Source organism: Phyllostomus discolor, chromosome 4 (genome assembly GCF_004126475.2).
Source record: "Phyllostomus discolor isolate MPI-MPIP mPhyDis1 chromosome 4, mPhyDis1.pri.v3, whole genome shotgun sequence".
In the NCBI taxonomy this organism is placed as follows: domain Eukaryota; kingdom Metazoa; phylum Chordata; class Mammalia; order Chiroptera; family Phyllostomidae; genus Phyllostomus; species Phyllostomus discolor.
This window is the reverse complement of record NC_040906.2, coordinates 194,318,669-194,325,513: the sequence shown is the minus strand read 5'-3', so window position 1 is coordinate 194,325,513 and position 6,845 is coordinate 194,318,669. Positions and strand designations below refer to the sequence as shown.

At 41.7% G+C, this 6,845-nt stretch overlaps 1 pseudogene; it reads right to left on the bottom strand.

The window, feature by feature from the left end:
• Nucleotides 1-3,258: 3,258 nt before the first annotated feature.
• LOC114495103 lies at nt 3,259-4,058 on the bottom strand (annotated as a pseudogene).
• Between the last annotated feature and the right edge of the window lie 2,787 nt (nt 4,059-6,845).

Genomic DNA, 6,845 nt, shown 5'->3' with positions numbered 1-6,845 from the left:
CATTAGTTAACAAAGAATAAAGCTATCATTTGTACACAAAATAATCATCTACTTAGAAAATCTAATAGAACCAATAAAAAAACATTAAAAAAAAATCCAGTAGTCCTCTCTTATCCATGGAGAATGTGTTCAAAGACACAAAGGCAGACACCTCAAATCATGCATAGCACCAAACCTTATATATATATGTGTGTATATATATATATATATATATATATATAATGTTTTTCCTATATATTTGTACCTCTGATTAAGTTTACAAATTAGGCATAGTAGGAAATTAACAATAATAACTAATAATAAAATAGAACAGTCATAACAATATACTGTAATAAAATTTATGTGAATGTGGCCTTTCTCTCTCCAGTAATTTTTATGTTCTTCAGGCCAAACCTATTTCTGACCCTGTACAGCCATCCCTTTCTTGCAGTGAATGGCTTGCTGTCACTCTCCCATGCTGGAGTCTCACACAGGCTCGGCGTTTGCTGGAGCCACACACTGCCTTCAGCTGGAGCGCCTTCTCTGCTCCTGTCCCCACCCACAAATTTAATGCCCTTTCCATCCTAACTAAGCACTTATCACACACCACACCTGAACTTTTATCGTTTGAGGTGCATCAGCAAAAGTAACATGAATTTCTTTTTCTTTCTTTCACTATTTTACTGATAAAAGATTTGTTCTTACTGCAGATCTCAGTAATTTCAAATACAATTATTTTTCCTTTCTTGTTATATCAAGAATTTTCACCCTTTCACTAAGGAGGCAGTTTATGGCTTCTCTTGTGCATATCCCAACTGTCGGCATCCCTGCTCTTGGCCTTCAGAGCCCTTTTTATTCAGGAAAATATAGGAGCTTTGAATTCAAGCACTGAGACATCAGGACATGGATCTGGTAACTGGCTACTAAGTGGCTAAGCAGCAGGTAGCTTTTGGAGCATGGAGATGCTGCACAAAGGGATGACTCATGTCCTGGGTGGGATGGTGGGAGGTCACATCATGCTGCTCAAAACGGTGTGCAATTTAAAGTTTATAACATGTTTATTTCTGGAATTTTCCATGTAATGTTTTTGGACCATAGGTAAGTGAAACTGCAGGAAGTGAGACCGTGAAGAATGAATGAGGGACTACTATACAGAACAATTTTGCATATAGAGCAGTAACCAAATTCAAACATATCATGGGAAAAAATACAAATCACAACATCAATGGAAGCCCAAACACAGTGGGAAGTAAACCTAACAAGGGGTTTGAAAGACCATTATGAGAAACAATGTAACGCTTCCTGACGGATGTGTAAACCAAGCTCAGTAAATGCAGGGTATCTCATGTTTCTGGAAGAGAATATTTAACATTTAAAAGATATTAGTTCTTCTCAAATTAATCTATACATCTAATGAAATGCCTTATAAAATCCTAAAAGAACTATTTGTGGAGCCTGACTGGCTTAGTTTAAATTCAGTTGAAGATCAAAATATAATAGACAAAAAAGATTAAGAAGTGATATTTGCTCAATCACGTTAAAAATACCTAGTGTAAATCTGTAGAGGGTGAACCTGTGCAAGTAATTGTTCAGGAACAGACAACCCGACTGCACAGAAAAGGAGAGTGCATGGTCACAGCGAGCTACCCAGGGAAACTTAGTGTGTGACAACAGCAATGTCATAGGTTACCTTGTGGGGACATTAGTGAGGGAGGAATGGGCTGTTGAATAAAAAGTCATGGAACAATTAGCTGACAATTTGGAAAAAAAACAGTAAAATTTTGCCCTACTTTACCCTCACAAAATTCTCTGAAATGTATCAAGCAATTAGACATAAATAACAGAATTATGCTGAGAACATAAAGAGAATTTTTATTTATACATTAGGGTCTTAAAGGATTTCCCAAGAAGGTCTCTAAATTCAGAAATCATTAAGGATAAAGTTGTTTTATTTACCTACATAAAAATTACAAACTTTAAAGTGACAAAAGTCACAATAAATAGAAGACAACTAATAAATGTCTTTCCTGGAGAGTAACTCCCACTTGCCCATAGATGCAAATATGAGGATTTGATGGCAAAGAAAAACTGGAAGCAACCTACACGTACATTGATTGTGGACTGGTTGAACTCCAGTACCTTTGTACTGTGAAATAATCACATAGTTCTACAATACCAACATGGAAAGATCTCTGGTATGTTTTAGGAAGTGGAAAAAGTCCATTGCTGATATTAAGAATAGGATTATGTCATTTAGGCAGCAAATTGTTTAAAGACAAAACTATAGGGGTGTGTGTGTGTGGGTGTGGGTGTGGGTGTATTACATAGCGCACAGAAAATGATCTGGGAGAATCACAACCTCAGTACATGAGTACAGAAGAGGGGAAGTGAGATTTATTTGTGTGGACAGAAAGGAAAAAGTGGGTATTTATTCTGATAGTGTAATTAATATTTCTGTGCTCGAACTGTTTTTATGAAATGTTTTCTTATGTGATTAAAAATAAACAGATGTAAAGAAAGTAATCCCAAAACACTAATTCAAAAGAACCTATACACCCCATGTTCACAGCAGCACTTTTTACAATAGCCAAGTGCTGGGAACAGCCTATGTGCCCATCAGTAGATGAGCAGGTCAAAAACCTGCGGTCCATTTACACAGTGGAATACTGCACAGCAGAAAGAAAGAAGGAGCTCCTACTTTTTGCAACAGCATAGATGGAACTGGAGAGCATTATGCTAAGTGAAATAAGTCAGGTGGTGAAGGACAAAAACCATATGATCTCACGTATAAAGGGAATCTAATGAGCAAAACAGAACCACAGGCATTGAACCAAGGAACAGACTGACAGTGACCAGAGGGGAGGGGAGAGGGGGATAATGGTGGGAAGAAGCGGGGAGCACTAGTTAAAGAGCACGTATGAATGACCCACAGACGTGGACAACAGGGTGGGGAGCTGGGTTGTGCAAAGGAGGGCAAAGGGGGAAAATTGGGCCAACTGGAAAAGAATGATAAAACAATAAAAAAGTGAAATTAGGCAAAAAAAGAAACATAATCAAAACCATAAGATACCTCTATATACCAATTAGAATCAGTAAAATTGAAATAGTAACAGTCTTGGTGAGGATGTGGAGCAACTGGAACTCTCATGTACTGCTGCTAGGAATGTAAAATGGTGCAGCCACTTTTTTAAAACCCTTTGCTCAGCATACTTCTATTAGGTCGCCTAGGCTTGTTAAACTTTTTCATTCTATTGCTAGTAGGATTGTCTCGAGTTCTTTCTAATCCACGTACTTCATGTCTGTGATGTAGGACACATCTCATTCTTTGCCGCCCCTGCAGTAATCTCCTTGTGAAACTGAGAATCTCCAAGTAGCCAGGTCTGACGTGGATGTGTGTCTGGATCTTGGGGACAGCTCCTCCAGCCTCCTCTGGGCTCCAGCTGCTCATGTGAATCTGGTACGTTGCCACCATAGAGACACTTCTGAAGCGCCCAGCCTTCCAATGCTCGTAGACACTCTGGCCCAGCGACTCGCATTTGAGAGCATGCAGACCTCCCCTCTGGAGGTTAGCTGAGGTTGGGATTCCTGTCCTGTCTATTGCGCTGAGCTGTGCTGCTCAGCTCCTGCCTTCCTCCACTCCTTTGTGGAGTTGTGTAGAAATCTGGTTTCATACTCTTCTTTCGCGGTGATCACCCTGCGCACATTTTTGTCTTCTACCACTCTGTGCATCCGCAGCGGCAGTGCACCCCAGCAGCACGGTGTTGTCAATGCGGTGGTACCAGTCCGGGTGCCGTGGGCCCACACCTTCCTGTGGAACAGCATGTGCAGCGGCGTCAGAAAAACACCTGGGCCAGGCTGGCCTCCTGCAATATGCTGGCCGCCCTCCCGCCCCACGCGGCCTGGCACAGTAGAGACCCATCCACTGCCTGGTTTGTGGTCAGAGGCCACCAAGACAGCCAGGAGGGCGACAAGGACTGAGGGCTGTGGGTAGTCCGAGGCCTCCCGCGGAGGCCACGTGGGCCGGCGCCCTTGGGTGCTGAGATGGCTGGCCTGGCCCCTGGGTCCTCTGCCTTGCACATGGGGCTGGGGGGTGGGCACAGCCACTTCATAAAACAGATTGGCCGTTCCTTGTAAAGTTAAATACTAACTCACCTTAGGACCCAACAATTCAACTCATTGGCATTTACCCCAAATAAACAAAAGCCTGTGTCCACACAAAACCTGAACGCCAGTGTTTTTAGACACTATTTTCATAGTGTCAACACACTGATACCACTTAAGTGTCCAACAAGTGGTAAATGGATAAACAAGCTATGGGATATATCCATACAATGGAATTGGCAATGAAAATGAATGAATGAGCTACTGATGCATTCAGCAAGAATATGGCTGTGCTTCAAAAGCATTATGCTAAGTAAAGCAGACACAAGAGACTAAATACTTTATGATTTCATTTATATTACATGGAAAAGGAAAATTATGCTGACAGAAAGCGGATCAGTGGTTGGTTTAGGAGGGGAAATAATTAATGACTGTGAAAGTGCATGATGGAACCTCCTGCAGAGACAGAAATATTCTGTATCTTCATCGTGGTGGTGGTTCTGTGACATACATACCTATCAAACCCCATCAAATTGTGTGGGAAATACTACTGTATGTATATTACCTATCAATATAACTAAGTTTTTTAAAGCCAAAAAAAAAAAGAATAACTGAAAATGTCAGTGAGAGAATGTGACATAATATCTGGATAGAAATGCTGGTATTGAATTAAATACAGCATAACTTAGTTTACTTACTGGATTTGTGTTTGAAGCAAAAGCAGGAGTCCTTTTAACCGATGTTTAAAAAAATGTTAAACAAACTATTGATGGTGGTAAATGGATGGGCCTAGAGATTTCTTGCCCTGGAGTTTAGGGAGACGGGCTGATGCTGTGGATATGCTTGTGGAGGAGCCAGTGCAAGAAGTCTCCACACACAGACGCGCTGAGTGCTGGCTGCACTGTCATTCATGCCTCGATAGAAATGCCAACAGACAGCTGCAGGGTCAGAACTGAGCTGAATATCAAGTTACATTTTAAGTTATGAGTAACATTCATTGTTTTTAATTAGTTGCTAAAGATAGGTGTGTGATAAAATATGCTATATCAAAATGCTTTTGCATGAGTAAGCTAGAATACCTAACCTTTTGAGAATTGAGAAAGTTAGTGTTCTCTCCTTGGAAAAATATACTTAAGTGTAAAATTTGGTATACAGTGTGTCTTCTGTAAATTTTCCACTGGGCTCCATGCAAAGAGGAGGGATGACATATTTCTTGCACAGGGATCAATCCCCGACTCCCCTCCACCCATCCACACACAATTACACAATTTTTCCTAGGTCGTTTCAAGTACCACACAGCTTGGAATATTTTCCTTTCTCTTATTTGACTTTCCTGGAAATATTCAAAATATAAGACAAGAACTCTTGCAATGTGGCTATATTTTATGAATAAAAGGAACATGTAGGAAATAATAAAATGATATGTTTATTTATTGGTATTTTAATAATAATTGTACATTCAGTACAATTATTACAGTACATTCTAGTGCCAAGCGCTCTCTCGAGAGGAAATGTTGCTGGACCAAAGGGGCCCATTTGCCCGCACATATCAAAGCCCGGTAAGACAGGAGCGGGAGCTTATAGCAAAGAAAGTTAGCGCGTATTAGTGAAGGAAGTGGCACCACAGCCAGAGTCACAGGTGAGCTGTTGCTCAAAGACCTGGTTCTCCTATGGCTTCCAGGAGACAGATTATATAAGGAACTGAAGGAATTAGGGTCAGGGTCATGGTCTCTACTGATCAGCTGGCCCCTGGGTGGAAGTAGTTGATCACAGAATCTGGTCCTGATGTCAGCCATGGTGTCACTTTGTTTGTTTTCAAAAGGATGTGGTCCATGAGGTGGTTCTGGAGCTGAAACACCACTGAGGCCTAGATGTTATCTCTAGTTTGACTAAAGCTCTGCCTCTGGGGTCCACAGGCCCAAGCAGGCTTTGTTTCTATGATTGTTTGATGCTGCCCAGAACCTCGTTGTCCTGAGGGTTTAATGATTAGGAGAGTAGACAGATCCTGGAGAAGGAGGCAGGTGAAGCAGGATGCCAGATGAGGCCAGTCTGAATTAAAAGGAAAGAAAGGGGACAAGGTCACACTAAGGAATAAAGATTCTGCAGTTACAGAAACAAGAAATTAAGGGACTTGCCCATGGTCTCACAGCTGGTAAGTGGAGGAGTTGGGATTTGAACCCAGCCAGTCTGGCCCTCAAGCCTATGCTTTTGAGCACTGTGATCTACGGACTGGCATGCCTCAGTTTCTTCATGCACCCACATCCAGGCTTTAAGGTGATGGAGGGTCTTCATAGGTAGGTTTGCCATCCCTGAGCTTTCATTGTTCTTGAAGATTCTCCCTTCAGAGGTCCCTCTGAAATGTCCTAATTCCTGAAGAATTTGATGTGCTTCATTACAGCTAGGGCTCACCACTGCTCTCAAACTCAAATATTTTGCTGGAAGTAAGAGAAGCCAATCTATTTTCCTTGCACTCACCATCTCTCCTTCGTCCTCTGTTTCAGAGATCTTATTTACCTCTTCTTTCTTTCTTCCAGAAAGTTACTTCCAGTCTCCTCAGGAGGCCTTATCTCTTCAGACCGTTAACAGACTCTTGCCTGCGCTGCCTCGCACAGCATATGGCATTGGGTTTGAGGTTATTGCTCAGTCATTAAACTTCCCTGTGAGGGTGCATGTGAATGGAGTCTGATCCGGCGCAGGAGAACAGGTTGTGTCTCTTCTTTAATCTCCTCAGCTCTATTACACTCACTGCTTTTCTCCTAGGCTGG